This window comes from Crinia signifera, chromosome 3 (genome assembly GCF_055691185.1).
Source record: "Crinia signifera chromosome 3, ASM5569118v1, whole genome shotgun sequence".
NCBI lineage: Eukaryota > Metazoa > Chordata > Amphibia > Anura > Myobatrachidae > Crinia > Crinia signifera.
The window spans coordinates 138,922,522-138,939,601 of NC_139219.1; the positions used below are offsets into that span (position 1 = coordinate 138,922,522).

Genomic DNA, 17,080 nt, shown 5'->3' on the forward strand with positions numbered 1-17,080 from the left:
AGGTTTCTATGACTATTTTGGTCATAAACACACAAGTATGGCATCATGCTTTGTGATGCTATGCTGGAATCTGCCTTCCTGGCGATTTCAGTCCTGGAATCTGCATTCCTCTAATATGCGAGCAGCTTGTTTTTCCTCAATATATAAAGGTTTCTATGACTATTTTGGTCATAAACTCACAAGTATGGCATCATGCTTTGTGACGCTATGCTGAAAGTTGCCTTCCTGGCAGTTTCAGTCCTATGTGCAGCTTGTTTTTCCTCAATATATAAAGGTTTCTATGACTATTTTGGTCATAAACTCACAAGTATGGCATCATGCTTTGTGATGCTATGCTGGAATCTGCCTTCCTGGCGATTTCAGTCCTGGAATCTGCGTTCCTCTAATATGCGAACAGCTTGTATTTTGGGTGTAATCTATTATCAGCATCCCTAATTCCGTTAGTATGGCGGCAGACTGTCTGATGCTTTGGTGTATGGCACCGTACAACTTGGTATTAACAGTTATGTGCTTACTGATGTTGGTACCTGATCCGGCTGCGTTTTCCTTGATCTCCTAATAGAAAACACCCAACCATACAAACTATTTTCAGTGTCCCTTAAACCGTAGCATTGCTCTGTGCCGTAAGGTGCGGCATTGTGCTTTATTGTTCCTGGTGTATTCCGTCCTATATTCAGCTTGTATTTCCTTCGAATCCAAAGGTTTTTATGAACATTTTGATCATAAAACCAGAAGAACTGTATGGCATCATGCTTTGTGATGCTATGCTTTAAATTGCTTTCCTGGCAGTTTCAGTCCTATGTGCAGCTTGTTTTTCCTCAATATGCAAAGGTTTCTACGAATATTTCAATCAATAAAGCAAGTATGGCATCATGCTTTGTGATGCTATACTGGAAGCTGCCTTCCTGGCAGTTTCAGTCCTATGTGTAGCTTGTTTTTCCTCAATATGCAAAGGTTTCTACGAATATTTTGGTCCTAAAATCGCAAGTATGGCGGCATGCTTTGTGATGCTATTCTGTAAGCTGCCTTCCTGGCGCTTTCAGTCCTGGAATCTGCGTTCACCTAATATGCGAATAGCTTGTATTTTTGGGTGTAATCTATTATCCACATCCCTAATTCCATTAGTATGGCGGCAGACTGTCTGATGCTTTGGTGTATGGCACCGTACAACTTGGTATTAACAGTTATGTGCTTACTGATGTTGGTACCCGATCCGGCTGCGTTTTCCTTGATCTCCTAATAGAGAACACCCAGCCATACAAACTATTTTCAGTGTCCTATGTCCAGCTTGTATTTTCTTAGAATCCAAAGGTTTTTATGAACATTTTGATCATAAAACCAGAAGTACTGTATGGCATCATGCTTTGTGATACTATACTGTAAGCGGCCTTCCTAGCAGTTTCAGTCCTATGTGCAGCTTGTTTTTCCTCAATATGCAAAGGTTTCTACGAATATTTCAGTCAAAAAAGCAAGTATGGCATCATGCTTTGTGATGCTATGCGGAAAATTGCCCTCCTGGCAGTTTCAGTCCTATATGCAGCTTGTTTTTCCTCAATATGCAAAGGTTTCTACGAATATTTCAGTCAAAAAAGCAAGTATGGCATCATGCTTTGTGATGCTATGCGGTATGCTGCCTTCGTGGCAGTTTCAGTCCTATGTGCAGCTTGTTTTTCCTCAATATGCAAAGGTTTCTACGAATATTTCAGTCAAAAAAGCAAGTATGGCATCATGCTTTCCGATGCTATGCTGAAAATTGCCCTCCTGGCAGTTTCAGTCCTATGTGCAGCTTGTTTTTCCTCAATATGCAAAGGTTTCTACGAATATTTCAGTCAAAAAAGCAAGTATGGCATCATGCTTTGTGATGCTATGCGGTATGCTGCCTTCGTGGCAGTTTCAGTCCTATGTGCAGCTTGTTTTTCCTCAATATGCAAAGGTTTCTATGACTATTTTGGCCATAAAATCACAAGTATGGCATCATGCTTTCCAATGCTATGCTGTAAATTGCTTTCCTGGTGCTTTCAGTCCTGGAATCTGCGTTCACCTAATATGCGAATAGCTTGTATTTTTGGGTGTAATCTATTATCAGCATCCCTAATTCCATTAGTATGGCGGCAGACTGTCTGATGCTTTGGCGTATGGCACCGTACAACTTGGTATTAACAGTTATGTGCTTACTGATGATGTCGGTACCCGATCCAGCTGCGTTTTCCTTGATCTCCTAATAGAAAACACCCAGCCATACAAACTATTTTCAGTGTCCCTTAAACCGTAGCATCGTTCTGTGCCGTAAGGTGCGGCATTGTGCTTTATTGTTCCTGGTGTTTTCCGTCCTATGTTCAGCTTGTAATTCCTTCAAATCCAAAGGTTTTTATGAACATTTTGATCATAAAACAGAAGAACTGTATGGCATCGTGCTTTCCGATGCTATGCTGTAAATTGCCTTACTGGCAGTTTCAGTCCTATGTGCAGCTTGTTTTTCCTCAATATACAAAGGTTTCTATGAATATTTCAGTCAATCCAAAAATATGGCAGCATGATTTTTTGTGCTGTGACCTACCTTTTTAGATTTTTCCTTAATAGACTATGAAAAGATTTTCCCCATCTTGGCCGTTAAGTTTAGAATCACTGTTTATTCAGTTCTGTATGTTGACATCATTTAAGGCATTTTCCAATTTTACCTTTTAACTTTATTTTGTTTAGCGTTAAATATTATTGTTACCCCTTCTTATTTTAGGCAGCTACTCTTTTGGGTTCCTGAAAGAAAATGGTTTGCTTCATCCATTAGCAAAGCTGCAAGAAAGCCAATGTCTTCAATCACTGTGGAAATCATGGATGTCATGGTGGTGGACTTTACAAGCGTGTTTAAGGATTCAGTGCTGCAGATGTTTCTGATGCTGTACAAGAAATTTACGGATTTCAATGCACAGGTAAATATAGCATTACAGTCTTCCTTTCGTATCATCTATCCGATTTCGTGCTTGGTTACATTACTAATCTTATATGTATTTCAGAATGTAATGTCTCTAAAACTATGGTGTGGCATTGTGCCTTCATGAGGTTGTTCTTCCAACATCCAACATACTTTTCAACAATATACGAATAGTTTAAAGTGCGTGGGTTAGCAAGTTTTCACCATCCCTTCGGCAATCAGTAGGCAATCGTGCTGTGCTTCTTAATGCCGTGCGCCATGGCATTTTGCTGTGATTATTTTCTAGACTTAATTTCACTGCTTGCCTCCCTTTTTAAAATCCAAATTGTTTCTATTTTTTTCCTTTCTAAAAGTATGTGGTGTGTTGTATTGTTTTCCCTTTGCAGTATGGTGCTTTCCTGGTGTCATTTATAAATTGTGGTGTGCCAATAGACATTTTCAGTACTAGTACATGCTCTAACCGATCTAAAACTCTTTCCTCTTCTCACTATGGCAGCTACTCTATTGAATATCTACATTTTTTGGGCCACTGAAAGAAAATGGCTTTATCCATTGGCGAAGTTACAAGAGGATGGCAATGTCTCCAAACCCTAAAGATGGCTTTTTAGTGAAAATTACGAACAGACATCGGGGTACATTGCTGCAGACTGTTGAGTCTGAAGCTGATGGAAGAGATGTTTGACTTCAATGCACAGGTAAATATCTTTTCTACATTTTACTTATCTAGACTTCCTTTTCCTCCGTACTCGGTCCTTTTTAGTTTGCTTTCATTTAAAATCTAATTTTTTGAAATTCTGGGTTAAACCAGATTTCTCCCCTCCCCACAACCATCAGTAGAGCATTATGCTGTGCCGCATGGTGCCGTGCGACATTGCATTTTGCTGTATGGTTCCATTCCTAACGTTCCACCTTAATTTCATCTATCATTTATGTAAAACCCTAATATTTTGAAATTCTGGGTTAAACCAGATTTTCTCCCTCCCCACAACCATGCGACATTGCATTTTGCTGTATGGTTCCATTCCTAACGTTCCACCTTAATTTCATCTATCATTTATGTAAAACCCTAATATTTTGAAATTCTGGGTTAAACCAGATTTTCTCCCTCCCCACAACCATCAGTAGAGCATTATGTTGTGCCGTATGGTGCCGTGCGACATTACATTTTGCTGTATGGTTCCATTCCTAACGTTCCACCTCATTTTTATCTATCCTTTATTTAAAACTCTAATATTTTCCATTTCTGGGTTAAACCAGATTTCCCCCTCCCCACAACCATCAGAGTATGGTTCCATTCCTAACGTTTCACCTCCTTTTCATCTAACCTTTATTTAAATCCCTAATATTTTGAAATTCTGGGTTAAACCAGATTTCCCCCCTCCCCACAACCATCAGTAGAGCATTATGCTGTGCTGCATGGTGCCGTGCGACATTGCATTTTGCTGTATGGTTCCATTCCTAACGTTCCACCTTAATTTCATCTATCCTTTATTTAAAACCCTAATATTTTGAAATTCTGGGTTAAACCAGATTTCTTCCTCCCCACAACCATCAGTAGAGCATTATGTTGTGCTGTATGGTTCCATTCCTAATGTTCCACCTCCTTTTTCATCTAACCTTTATTTAAATCCGTAATATTTTGAAATTCTGGGTTAAACCAGATTTCCGCCTCCCCACAACCATCAGTAGAGCATTATGTTGTGCCGTATGGTGCCGTGCGACATGGCATTTTGCTGTATGGTTTTTTCCTTCTATTCAGTCTCTATTTACAGTTTGCGTTCATTTCAAATCCTTAGTTTATATTTGTAGGTTAAACCAGATTTCAATGCCCATCTAAAACCTTCATGGCATCCCTCCCCCCCTAAAACCTTCACTGCGTCCCTTCCCTCTAAAACCTTCATTGCGTCTCGTACCCCCTAAAATCTTCTGTGCATCCCATCCCCCTAAAACCTTCAGTGCATCCCGTATTAACTAAAACCTTCAGCGTGTCCCGTCCCATCCCCCTACAACCATCAGGAGAGCATTATGCTGTGTCGTGTGGTGCCGTGCGACATAGTATTTTGCTGTATGGTCGTTTCCTTCTATTCCATCTCTATTTACAGCTTGCGTTCATTTCAAATCCTTCGTTTATACTTGTAGGTTAAACCAGATTTCAATGCCCATCTAAAACCTTCATTGCGTCCCTTCCCTCTAAAACCTTCATTGCCTCCCGTACCCCCTAAAATCTTTGGTGCGTCCCGTACCCCCTAAAACCTTCACTGCTTCCTGTCCTGTCCCATCCCCCTACAACCGTCAGTAGAGCATCATGCTGGTTTAGCTTAATATCCAAAGGTATGTTGACCTCATGTCTTGGGTTTTCACCAATTTTGCATGCAAGTATTATGTTTACTAGTTTTTCTACTTTACCCTAGGGCAGCTTCTATATTAAATAATGAGATCTTTGGATACCTGAAAGAAAATGGTTTTCTTCATCCTTTGGCAAAGTCGAAAGAAGAAGTTAAAGTCCGGATCTTCTACTGTGGTGGACATTAAAATCGGTCATCAGAATCCAGTGCAGTGGACTTTTCTCTGAAGCTGCCGGGCAAGATATTATCTGACCTCTATGCATAGGTAACTATAGACATATATTAAATATTGTAGTCGATTACACTCAACAATACAAACTGTTCTTCGTCCCTAAAATTGTTAGTATGGCATCCTTGCTTATTTTGTGCTATGCTGTTTGGCACAGTACCACATGTTAGTATGGAGCGGTCTGCATCTGGAGCCAGTTCTGAGTCTCCTGGGGGTGGGCCAGTTCTGAGCTTGACACCTCGGAACTGTGCTCTGCCTCAGATTCCAATTCTGCAGACTGGGGACAGTTCTGAGTCTCTGGGGCTGGTCCAGCGCCCCATTTCTGATGCTTGATCATGCAGGCTGGAGTGCCTGTGGCTGGTTCCAGGTACTACCCGGCCGGGGGCACTTTGTCAGGTGTCAGTTTCTGAGTTCTCAGTTTACAGGTTCCAGTTTTGCGCCTTCAGTTATACTACTCAGCGCTGCGTTCTTGGCCCCAGATTCCAGTTCTGCAGCTGGTTCCAGTTATGAGTTTCCAAGGTTGGTTCCATTTATGAGTTTTTGTAGCTCGTCAAGGTTCTCAGTGCTTCAAGTACTGAGTGCTGAGCTGCAGATTCCATTTATGAGTTCTTAGCTTTGGATTCCATTTCTGCGTTCTGCTTCAGGTGCCAGCTCTTAGCATCCTTTGACCCATGTAGATGACAAGCCACTTTATGTCATGAGTGCCGCCCAACCGGCCGCCAGATTTTTTTCACCACGCCTTCTATTTTTCTACAGCATTTCTTCTCGTTGTAATAGTTTGTATTGTTGGGTGTAACCAGTTTTTAGAATCCTTTCATCCATCAGTAGAGCATACTGCTGTGCCATGCATCATGGCATTTTGTTAATTTCCAAATGTTCAGTCCATGTGGCATCATGCTTTGTGATGCTATACTGGAAGCTGCCTTCCTGGCAGTTTCAGTCCTATGTGAAGCTTGTTTTTCCTTAATATATTAAGGTTTCTATGACTATTTTGGTCATAAACTCACAAGTTTGGCATCATGCTTTGTGATGCTATACTGGAAGTTGCCTTCCTGGCAGTTTCAGTCCTATGTGCAGCTTGTTTTTCCTCAATATATAAAGGTTTCCATGACTATTTTGGTCATAAACTCACAAGTATGGCATCATGCTTTGTGATTCTATACTGGAACCTGCCTTCCTGGCAGTTTCAGTCCTGGAATCTGCGTTCCCCATATGCGAATAGCTTGTATTTTTGGGTGTAATCTATTATCAGCATCCCTAATTCCGTTAGTATGGCGGCAGACTGTCTGATGCTTTGGTGTATGGCACCGTACAACTTGGTATTAACAGTTATGTGCTTACTGATGTTGGTACCCGATCCGGCTGCGTTTTCCTTGATCTCCTAATAGAGAACACCCAGCCATACAAACTATTTTCAGTGTCCTATGTCCAGCTTGTATTTTCTTAGAATCCAAAGGTTTTTCTGAACATTTTGATCATAAAACCAGAAGTACTGTATGGCATCATGCTTTGTGATGCTATACTGTAAGCGGCCTTCCTGGCAGTTTCAGTCCTATGTGCAGCTTGTTTTTCCTCAATATATAAAGGTTTCTATGACTATTTTGGTCATAAACACACAAGTATGGCATCATGCTTTGTGATGCTATGCTGGAATCTGCCTTCCTGGCGAGTTCAGTCCTGGAATCTGCGTTCCTCTAATATGCGAACAGCTTGTATTTTTGGGTGTAATCTATTATCAGCATCCCTAATTCCGTTAGTATGGCGGCAGACTGATGCTTTGGCGTATGGCACCGTACAACTTGGTATTGACAGTTATGTGCTTACTGATGTTGGTACCCGATCCGGCTGCGTTTTCCTTGATCTCCTAATAGAAAACACCCAACCATACAAACTATTTTCAGTGTCCCTTAAACCGTAGCATCGTTCTGTGCCGTAAGGTGCGGCATTGTGCTTTATTGTTCCTGGTGTATTCCGTCCTATATTCAGCTTGTATTTCCTTCGAATCCAAAGGTTTTTATGAACATTTTGATCATAAAACCAGAAGAACTGTATGGCATCATGCTTTGTGATGCTATGCTTTAAATTGCTTTCCTGGCAGTTTCAGTCCTATGTGTAGCTTGTTTTTCCTCAATATGCAAAGGTTTCTACGAATATTTTGGTCCTAAAATCGCAAGTATGGCGGCATGCTTTGTGATGCTATTCTGTAAGCTGCCTTCCTGGCGCTTTCAGTCCTGGAATCTGCGTTCACCTAATATGCGAATAGCTTTTTTTTTTGGGTGTAATCTATTATCCACATCCCTAATTCCATTAGTATGGCGGCAGACTGTCTGATGCTTTGGTGTATGGCACCGTACAACTTGGTATTAACAGTTATGTGCTTACTGATGTTGGTACCCGATCCGGCTGCGTTTTCCTTGATCTCCTAATAGAGAACACCCAGCCATACAAACTATTTTCAGTGTCCTATGTCCAGCTTGTATTTTCTTAGAATCCAAAGGTTTTTATGAACATTTTGATCATAAAACCAGAAGTACTGTATGGCATCATGCTTTGTGATACTATACTGTAAGCGGCCTTCCTAGCAGTTTCAGTCCTATGTGCAGCTAGTTTTTCCTTAATATATAAAGGTTTCTATGACTATTTTGGTCATAAACTCACAAGTATGGCATCATGCTTTGTGATGCTATGCTAAAAATTGCCCTCCTGGCAGTTTCAGTCCTATGTGCAGCTTGTTTTTCCTCAATATGCAAAGGTTTCTACGAATATTTCAGTCAAAAAAGCAAGTATGGCATCATGCTTTCCGATGCTATGCTGAAAATTGCCCTCCTGGCAGTTTCAGTCCTATGTGCAGCTTGTTTTTCCTCAATATGCAAAGGTTTCTACGAATATTTCAGTCAAAAAAGCAAGTATGGCATCATGCTTTGTGATGCTATGCGGTATGCTGCCTTCGTGGCAGTTTCAGTCCTATGTGCAGCTTGTTTTTCCTCAATATGCAAAGGTTTCTACGAATATTTCAGTCAAAAAAGCAAGTATGGCATCATGCTTTCCGATGCTATGCTGAAAATTGCCCTCCTGGCAGTTTCAGTCCTATGTGCAGCTTGTTTTTCCTCAATATGCAAAGGTTTCTACGAATATTTCAGTCAAAAAAGCAAGTATGGCATCATGCTTTGTGATGCTATGCGGTATGCTGCCTTCGTGGCAGTTTCAGTCCTATGTGCAGCTTGTTTTTCCTCAATATGCAAAGGTTTCTATGACTATTTTGGCCATAAAATCACAAGTATGGCATCATGCTTTCCAATGCTATGCTGTAAATTGCTTTCCTGGTGCTTTCAGTCCTGGAATCTGCGTTCCTCTAATATGCGAATAGCTTGTATTTTTGGGTGTAATCTATTATCAGCATCACTAATTCCGTTAGTATGGCGGCAGACTGTCTGATGCTTTGGTGTATGGCACCGTACAACTTGGTATTAACAGTTATGTGCTTACTGATGTTGGTACCCGATCCGGCTGCGTTTTCCTTGATCTCCTAATAGAGAACACCCAGCCATACAAACTATTTTCAGTGTCCTATGTCCAGCTTGTATTTTCTTAGAATCCAAAGGTTTTTCTGAACATTTTGATCATAAAACCAGAAGTACTGTATGGCATCATGCTTTGTGATGCTATACTGTAAGCGGCCTTCCTGGCAGTTTCTGTCCTATGTGCAGCTTGTTTTTCCTCAATATATAAAGGTTTCTATGACTATTTTGGTCATAAACTCACAAGTATGGCATCATGCTTTGTGATGCTATACTGGAAGCTGCCTTCCTGGCAGTTTCAGTCCTATGTGCAGCTTGTTTTTCCTCAATATATAAAGGTTTCCATGACTATTTTGGTCATAAACTCACAAGTAGGGCATCATGCTTTGTGATGCTATGCTGAAAGTTGCCTTTCTGGCAGTTTCAGTCCTATGTGCAGCTTGTTTTTCCTCTATATAAAGGTTTCTACGACTATTTTGGTCATAAACACACAAGTATGGCATCATGCTTTGTGATGCTATGCTGGAATCTGCCTTCCTGGCGAGTTCAGTCCTGGAATCTGCGTTCCTCTAATATGCGAACAGCTTGTATTTTTGGGTGTAATCTATTATCAGCATCCCTAATTCCGTTAGTATGGCGGCAGACTGTCTGATGCTTTGGCGTATGGCACCGTACAACTTGGTATTGACAGTTATGTGCTTACTGATGTTGGTACCCGATCCGGCTGCGTTTTCCTTGATCTCCTAATAGAAAACACCCAACCATACAAACTATTTTCAGTGTCCCTTAAACCGTAGCATCGTTCTGTGCCGTAAGGTGCGGCATTGTGCTTTATTGTTCCTGGTGTATTCCGTCCTATATTCAGCTTGTATTTCCTTCGAATCCAAAGGTTTTTATGAACATTTTGATCATAAAACCAGAAGAACTGTATGGCATCATGCTTTGTGATGCTATGCTTTAAATTGCTTTCCTGGCAGTTTCAGTCCTATGTGTAGCTTGTTTTTCCTCAATATGCAAAGGTTTCTACGAATATTTTGGTCCTAAAATCGCAAGTATGGCGGCATGCTTTGTGATGCTATTCTGTAAGCTGCCTTCCTGGCGCTTTCAGTCCTGGAATCTGCGTTCACCTAATATGCGAATAGCTTGTATTTTTGGGTGTAATCTATTATCCACATCCCTAATTCCATTAGTATGGCGGCAGACTGTCTGATGCTTTGGTGTATGGCACCGTACAACTTGGTATTAACAGTTATGTGCTTACTGATGTTGGTACCCGATCCGGCTGCGTTTTCCTTGATCTCCTAATAGAGAACACCCAGCCATACAAACTATTTTCAGTGTCCTATGTCCAGCTTGTATTTTCTTAGAATCCAAAGGTTTTTATGAACATTTTGATCATAAAACCAGAAGTACTGTATGGCATCATGCTTTGTGATACTATACTGTAAGCGGCCTTCCTAGCAGTTTCAGTCCTATGTGCAGCTAGTTTTTCCTTAATATATAAAGGTTTCTATGACTATTTTGGTCATAAACTCACAAGTATGGCATCATGCTTTGTGATGCTATGCTGAAAATTGCCCTCCTGGCAGTTTCAGTCCTATGTGCAGCTTGTTTTTCCTCAATATGCAAAGGTTTCTACGAATATTTCAGTCAAAAAAGCAAGTATGGCATCATGCTTTCCGATGCTATGCTGAAAATTGCCCTCCTGGCAGTTTCAGTCCTATGTGCAGCTTGTTTTTCCTCAATACGCAAAGGTTTCTACGAATATTTCAGTCAAAAAAGCAAGTATGGCATCATGCTTTGTGATGCTATGCGGTATGCTGCCTTCGTGGCAGTTTCAGTCCTATGTGCAGCTTGTTTTTCCTCAATATGCAAAGGTTTCTACGAATATTTCAGTCAAAAAAGCAAGTATGGCATCATGCTTTCCGATGCTATGCTGAAAATTGCCCTCCTGGCAGTTTCAGTCCTATGTGCAGCTTGTTTTTCCTCAATATGCAAAGGTTTCTACGAATATTTCAGTCAAAAAAGCAAGTATGGCATCATGCTTTGTGATGCTATGCGGTATGCTGCCTTCGTGGCAGTTTCAGTCCTATGTGCAGCTTGTTTTTCCTCAATATGCAAAGGTTTCTATGACTATTTTGGCCATAAAATCACAAGTATGGCATCATGCTTTCCAATGCTATGCTGTAAATTGCTTTCCTGGTGCTTTCAGTCCTGGAATCTGCGTTCACCTAATATGCGAATAGCTTGTATTTTTGGGTGTAATCTATTATCAGCATCCCTAATTCCATTAGTATGGCGGCAGACTGTCTGATGCTTTGGCGTATGGCACCGTACAACTTGGTATTAACAGTTATGTGCTTACTGATGATGTCGGTACCCGATCCAGCTGCGTTTTCCTTGATCTCCTAATAGAAAACACCCAGCCATACAAACTATTTTCAGTGTCCCTTAAACCGTAGCATCGTTCTGTGCCGTAAGGTGCGGCATTGTGCTTTATTGTTCCTGGTGTTTTCCGTCCTATGTTCAGCTTGTAATTCCTTCAAATCCAAAGGTTTTTATGAACATTTTGATCATAAAACAGAAGAACTGTATGGCATCGTGCTTTCCGATGCTATGCTGTAAATTGCCTTACTGGCAGTTTCAGTCCTATGTGCAGCTTGTTTTTCCTCAATATACAAAGGTTTCTATGAATATTTCAGTCAATCCAAAAATATGGCAGCATGATTTTTTGTGCTGTTACCTACCTTTTTAGATTTTTCCTTAATAGACTATGAAAAGATTTTCCCCATCTTGGCCGTTAAGTTTAGAATCACTGTTTATTCAGTTCTGTATGTTGACATCATTTAAGGCATTTTCCAATTTTACCTTTTAACTTTATTTTGTTTAGCGTTAAATATTATTGTTACCCCTTCTTATTTTAGGCAGCTACTCTTTTGGGTTCCTGAAAGAAAATGGTTTGCTTCATCCATTAGCAAAGCAGCAAGAAAGCCAATGTCTTCAATCACTGTGGAAATCATGGATGTCATGGTGGTGGACTTTACAAGCGTGTTTAAGGATTCAGTGCTGCAGATGTTTCTGATGCTGTACAAGAAATTTACGGATTTCAATGCACAGGTAAATATAGCATTACAGTCTTCCTTTCGTATCATCTATCCGATTTCGTGCTTGGTTACATTACTAATCTTATATGTATTTCAGAATGTAATGTCTCTAAAACTATGGTGTGGCATTGTGCCTTCATGAGGTTGTTCTTCCAACATCCAACATACTTTTCAACAATATACGAATAGTTTAAAGTGCGTGGGTTAGCAAGTTTTCACCATCCCTTCGGCAATCAGTAGGCAATCGTGCTGTGCTTCTTAATGCCGTGCGCCATGGCATTTTGCTGTGATTATTTTCTAGACTTAATTTCACTGCTTGCCTCCCTTTTTAAAATCCAAATTGTTTCTATTTTTTTCCTTTCTAAAAGTATGTGGTGTGTTGTATTGTTTTCCCTTTGCAGTATGGTGCTTTCCTGGTGTCATTTATAAATTGTGGTGTGCCAATAGACATTTTCAGTACTAGTACATGCTCTAACCGATCTAAAACTCTTTCCTCTTCTCACTATGGCAGCTACTCTATTGAATATCTACATTTTTTGGGCCACTGAAAGAAAATGGCTTTATCCATTGGCGAAGTTACAAGAGGATGGCAATGTCTCCAAACCCTAAAGATGGCTTTTTAGTGAAAATTACGAACAGACATCGGGGTACATTGCTGCAGACTGTTGAGTCTGAAGCTGATGGAAGAGATGTTTGACTTCAATGCACAGGTAAATATCTTTTCTACATTTTACTTATCTAGACTTCCTTTTCCTCCGTACTCGGTCCTTTTTAGTTTGCTTTCATTTAAAATCTAATTTTTTGAAATTCTGGGTTAAACCAGATTTCTCCCCTCCCCACAACCATCAGTAGAGCATTATGCTGTGCCGCATGGTGCCGTGCGACATTGCATTTTGCTGTATGGTTCCATTCCTAACGTTCCACCTTAATTTCATCTATCATTTATGTAAAACCCTAAAATTTTGAAATTCTGGGTTAAACCAGATTTTCTCCCTCCCCACAACCATCAGTAGAGCATTATGTTGTGCCGTATGGTGCCGTGCGACATTACATTTTGCTGTATGGTTCCATTCCTAACGTTCCACCTCATTTTTATCTATCCTTTATTTAAAACTCTAATATTTTCCATTTCTGGGTTAAACCAGATTTCCCCCTCCCCACAACCATCAGAGTATGGTTCCATTCCTAACGTTTCACCTCCTTTTCATCTAACCTTTATTTAAATCCCTAATATTTTGAAATTCTGGGTTAAACCAGATTTCCCCCCTCCCCACAACCATCAGTAGAGCATTATGCTGTGCTGCATGGTGCCGTGCGACATTGCATTTTGCTGTATGGTTCCATTCCTAACGTTCCACCTTAATTTCATCTATCCTTTATTTAAAACCCTAATATTTTGAAATTCTGGGTTAAACCAGATTTCTTCCTCCCCACAACCATCAGTAGAGCATTATGTTGTGCTGTATGGTTCCATTCCTAATGTTCCACCTCCTTTTTCATCTAACCTTTATTTAAATCCGTAATATTTTGAAATTCTGGGTTAAACCAGATTTCCGCCTCCCCACAACCATCAGTAGAGCATTATGTTGTGCCGTATGGTGCCGTGCGACATGGCATTTTGCTGTATGGTTTTTTCCTTCTATTCAGTCTCTATTTACAGTTTGCGTTCATTTCAAATCCTTAGTTTATATTTGTAGGTTAAACCAGATTTCAATGCCCATCTAAAACCTTCATGGCATCCCTCCCCCCCTAAAACCTTCACTGCGTCCCTTCCCTCTAAAACCTTCATTGCGTCTCGTACCCCCTAAAATCTTCTGTGCATCCCATCCCCCTAAAACCTTCAGTGCATCCCGTATTAACTAAAACCTTCAGCGTGTCCCGTCCCATCCCCCTACAACCATCAGGAGAGCATTATGCTGTGTCGTGTGGTGCCGTGCGACATAGTATTTTGCTGTATGGTCGTTTCCTTCTATTCCATCTCTATTTACAGCTTGCGTTCATTTCAAATCCTTCGTTTATACTTGTAGGTTAAACCAGATTTCAATGCCCATCTAAAACCTTCATTGCGTCCCTTCCCTCTAAAACCTTCATTGCCTCCCGTACCCCCTAAAATCTTTGGTGCGTCCCGTACCCCCTAAAACCTTCACTGCTTCCCGTCCTGTCCCATCCCCCTACAACCGTCAGTAGAGCATCATGCTGGTTTAGCTTAATATCCAAAGGTATGTTGACCTCATGTCTTGGGTTTTCACCAATTTTGCATGCAAGTATTATGTTTACTAGTTTTTCTACTTTACCCTAGGGCAGCTTCTATATTAAATAATGAGATCTTTGGATACCTGAAAGAAAATGGTTTTCTTCATCCTTTGGCAAAGTCGAAAGAAGAAGTTAAAGTCCGGATCTTCTACTGTGGTGGACATTAAAATCGGTCATCAGAATCCAGTGCAGTGGACTTTTCTCTGAAGCTGCCGGGCAAGATATTATCTGACCTCTATGCATAGGTAACTATAGACATATATTAAATATTGTAGTCGATTACACTCAACAATACAAACTGTTCTTCGTCCCTAAAATTGTTAGAATGGCATCCTTGCTTATTTTGTGCTATGCTGTTTGGCACAGTACCACATGTTAGTATGGAGCGGTCTGCATCTGGAGCCAGTTCTGAGTCTCCTGGGGGTGGGCCAGTTCTGAGCTTGACACCTCAGAACTGTGCTCTGCCTCAGATTCCAATTCTGCAGACTGGGGACAGTTCTGAGTCTCTGGGGCTGGTCCAGCGCCCCATTTCTGATGCTTGATCATGCAGGCTGGAGTGCCTGTGGCTGGTTCCAGGTACTACCCGGCCGGGGGCACTTTGTCAGGTGTCAGTTTCTGAGTTCTCAGTTTACAGGTTCCAGTTTTGCGCCTTCAGTTATACTACTCAGCGCTGCGTTCTTGGCCCCAGATTCCAGTTCTGCAGCTGGTTCCAGTTATGAGTTTCCAAGGTTGGTTCCATTTATGAGTTTTTGTAGCTCGTCAAGGTTCTCAGTGCTTCAAGTACTGAGTGCTGAGCTGCAGATTCCATTTATGAGTTCTTAGCTTTGGATTCCATTTCTGCGTTCTGCTTCAGGTGCCAGCTCTTAGCATCCTTTGACCCATGTAGATGACAAGCCACTTTATGTCATGAGTGCCGCCCAAACGGCCGCCAGATTTTTTTCACCACGCCTTCTATTTTTCTACAGCATTTCTTCTCGTTGTAATAGTTTGTATTGTTGGGTGTAACCAGTTTTTAGAATCCTTTCATCCATCAGTAGAGCATACTGCTGTGCCATGCATCATGGCATTTTGTTAATTTCCAAATGTTCAGTCCATGTGGCATCATGCTTTGTGATGCTATACTGGAAGCTGCCTTCCTGGCAGTTTCAGTCCTATGTGAAGCTTGTTTTTCCTTAATATATTAAGGTTTCTATGACTATTTTGGTCATAAACTCACAAGTTTGGCATCATGCTTTGTGATGCTATACTGGAAGTTGCCTTCCTGGCAGTTTCAGTCCTATGTGCAGCTTGTTTTTCCTCAATATATAAAGGTTTCCATGACTATTTTGGTCATAAACTCACAAGTATGGCATCATGCTTTGTGATGCTATGCTGGAATCTGCCTTCCTCTAATATGCGAATAGCTTGTATTTTTGGGTGTAATCTATTATCAGCATCACTAATTCCGTTAGTATGGCGGCAGACTGTCTGATGCTTTGGTGTATGGCACCGTACAACTTGGTATTAACAGTTATGTGCTTACTGATGTTGGTACCCGATCCGGCTGCGTTTTCCTTGATCTCCTAATAGAGAACACCCAGCCATACAAACTATTTTCAGTGTCCTATGTCCAGCTTGTATTTTCTTAGAATCCAAAGGTTTTTCTGAACATTTTGATCATAAAACCAGAAGTACTGTATGGCATCATGCTTTGTGATGCTATACTGTAAGCGGCCTTCCTGGCAGTTTCTGTCCTATGTGCAGCTTGTTTTTCCTCAATATATAAAGGTTTCTATGACTATTTTGGTCATAAACTCACAAGTATGGCATCATGCTTTGTGATGCTATACTGGAAGCTGCCTTCCTGGCAGTTTCAGTCCTATGTGAAGCTTGTTTTTCCTCAATATATAAAGGTTTCCATGACTATTTTGGTCATTAACTCACAAGTAGGGCATCATGCTTTGTGATGCTATGCTGAAAGTTGCCTTCCTGGCAGTTTCAGTCCTATGTGCAGCTTGTTTTTCCTCAATATATAAAGGTTTCTATGACTATTTTGGTCATAAACACACAAGTATGGCATCATGCTTTGTGATGCTATGCTGGAATCTGCCTTCCTGGCGAGTTCAGTCCTGGAATCTGCGTTCCTCTAATATGCGAACAGCTTGTATTTTTGGGTGTAATCTATTATCAGCATCCCTAATTCCGTTAGTATGGCGGCAGACTGTCTGATGCTTTGGCGTATGGCACCGTACAACTTGGTATTGACAGTTATGTGCTTACTGATGTTGGTACCCGATCCGGCTGCGTTTTCCTTGATCTCCTAATAGAAAACACCCAACCATACAAACTATTTTCAGTGTCCCTTAAACCGTAGCATCGTTCTGTGCCGTAAGGTGCGGCATTGTGCTTTATTGTTCCTGGTGTATTCCGTCCTATATTCAGCTTGTATTTCCTTCGAATCCAAAGGTTTTTATGAACATTTTGATCATAAAACCAGAAGAACTGTATGGCATCATGCTTTGTGATGCTATGCTTTAAATTGCTTTCCTGGCAGTTTCAGTCCTATGTGTAGCTTGTTTTTCCTCAATATGCAAAGGTTTCTACGAATATTTTGGTCCTAAAATCGCAAGTATGGCGGCATGCTTTGTGATGCTATTCTGTAAGCTGCCTTCCTGGCGCTTTCAGTCCTGGAATCTGCATTCACCTAATATGCGAATAGCTTG

The 17,080-nt window shown here is 40.9% G+C and overlaps 3 long non-coding RNA genes across 4 annotated transcripts in view; all 3 read left to right on the forward strand.

The window, feature by feature from the left end:
* LOC146063812 (uncharacterized) overlaps nucleotides 1-3,838 on the forward strand; it is a 32,708-nt gene extending 28,870 nt beyond the window's left edge. For both annotated transcript variants that reach the window (XR_014471679.1, XR_014471680.1), the window contains exons 3-4: nucleotides 2,735-2,927; nucleotides 3,426-3,838. This is a non-coding gene — a long non-coding RNA (uncharacterized LOC146063812). The remainder of the gene's footprint in view (nucleotides 1-2,734; nucleotides 2,928-3,425) is intronic.
* A 1,503-nt stretch (nucleotides 3,839-5,341) lies between these two features.
* LOC146063814 (uncharacterized) lies at nucleotides 5,342-12,973 on the forward strand. Its single transcript, XR_014471682.1, has 3 exons — nucleotides 5,342-5,539; nucleotides 11,946-12,138; nucleotides 12,637-12,973. It is a non-coding gene; the product is annotated as an uncharacterized LOC146063814 (long non-coding RNA).
* A 1,452-nt stretch (nucleotides 12,974-14,425) lies between these two features.
* The window catches only part of LOC146063813 (uncharacterized), a 28,148-nt gene continuing 25,493 nt past the window's right edge, over nucleotides 14,426-17,080 (forward strand). Inside the window, exon 1 of the long non-coding RNA XR_014471681.1 lies at nucleotides 14,426-14,623. This is a non-coding gene — a long non-coding RNA (uncharacterized LOC146063813). The remainder of the gene's footprint in view (nucleotides 14,624-17,080) is intronic.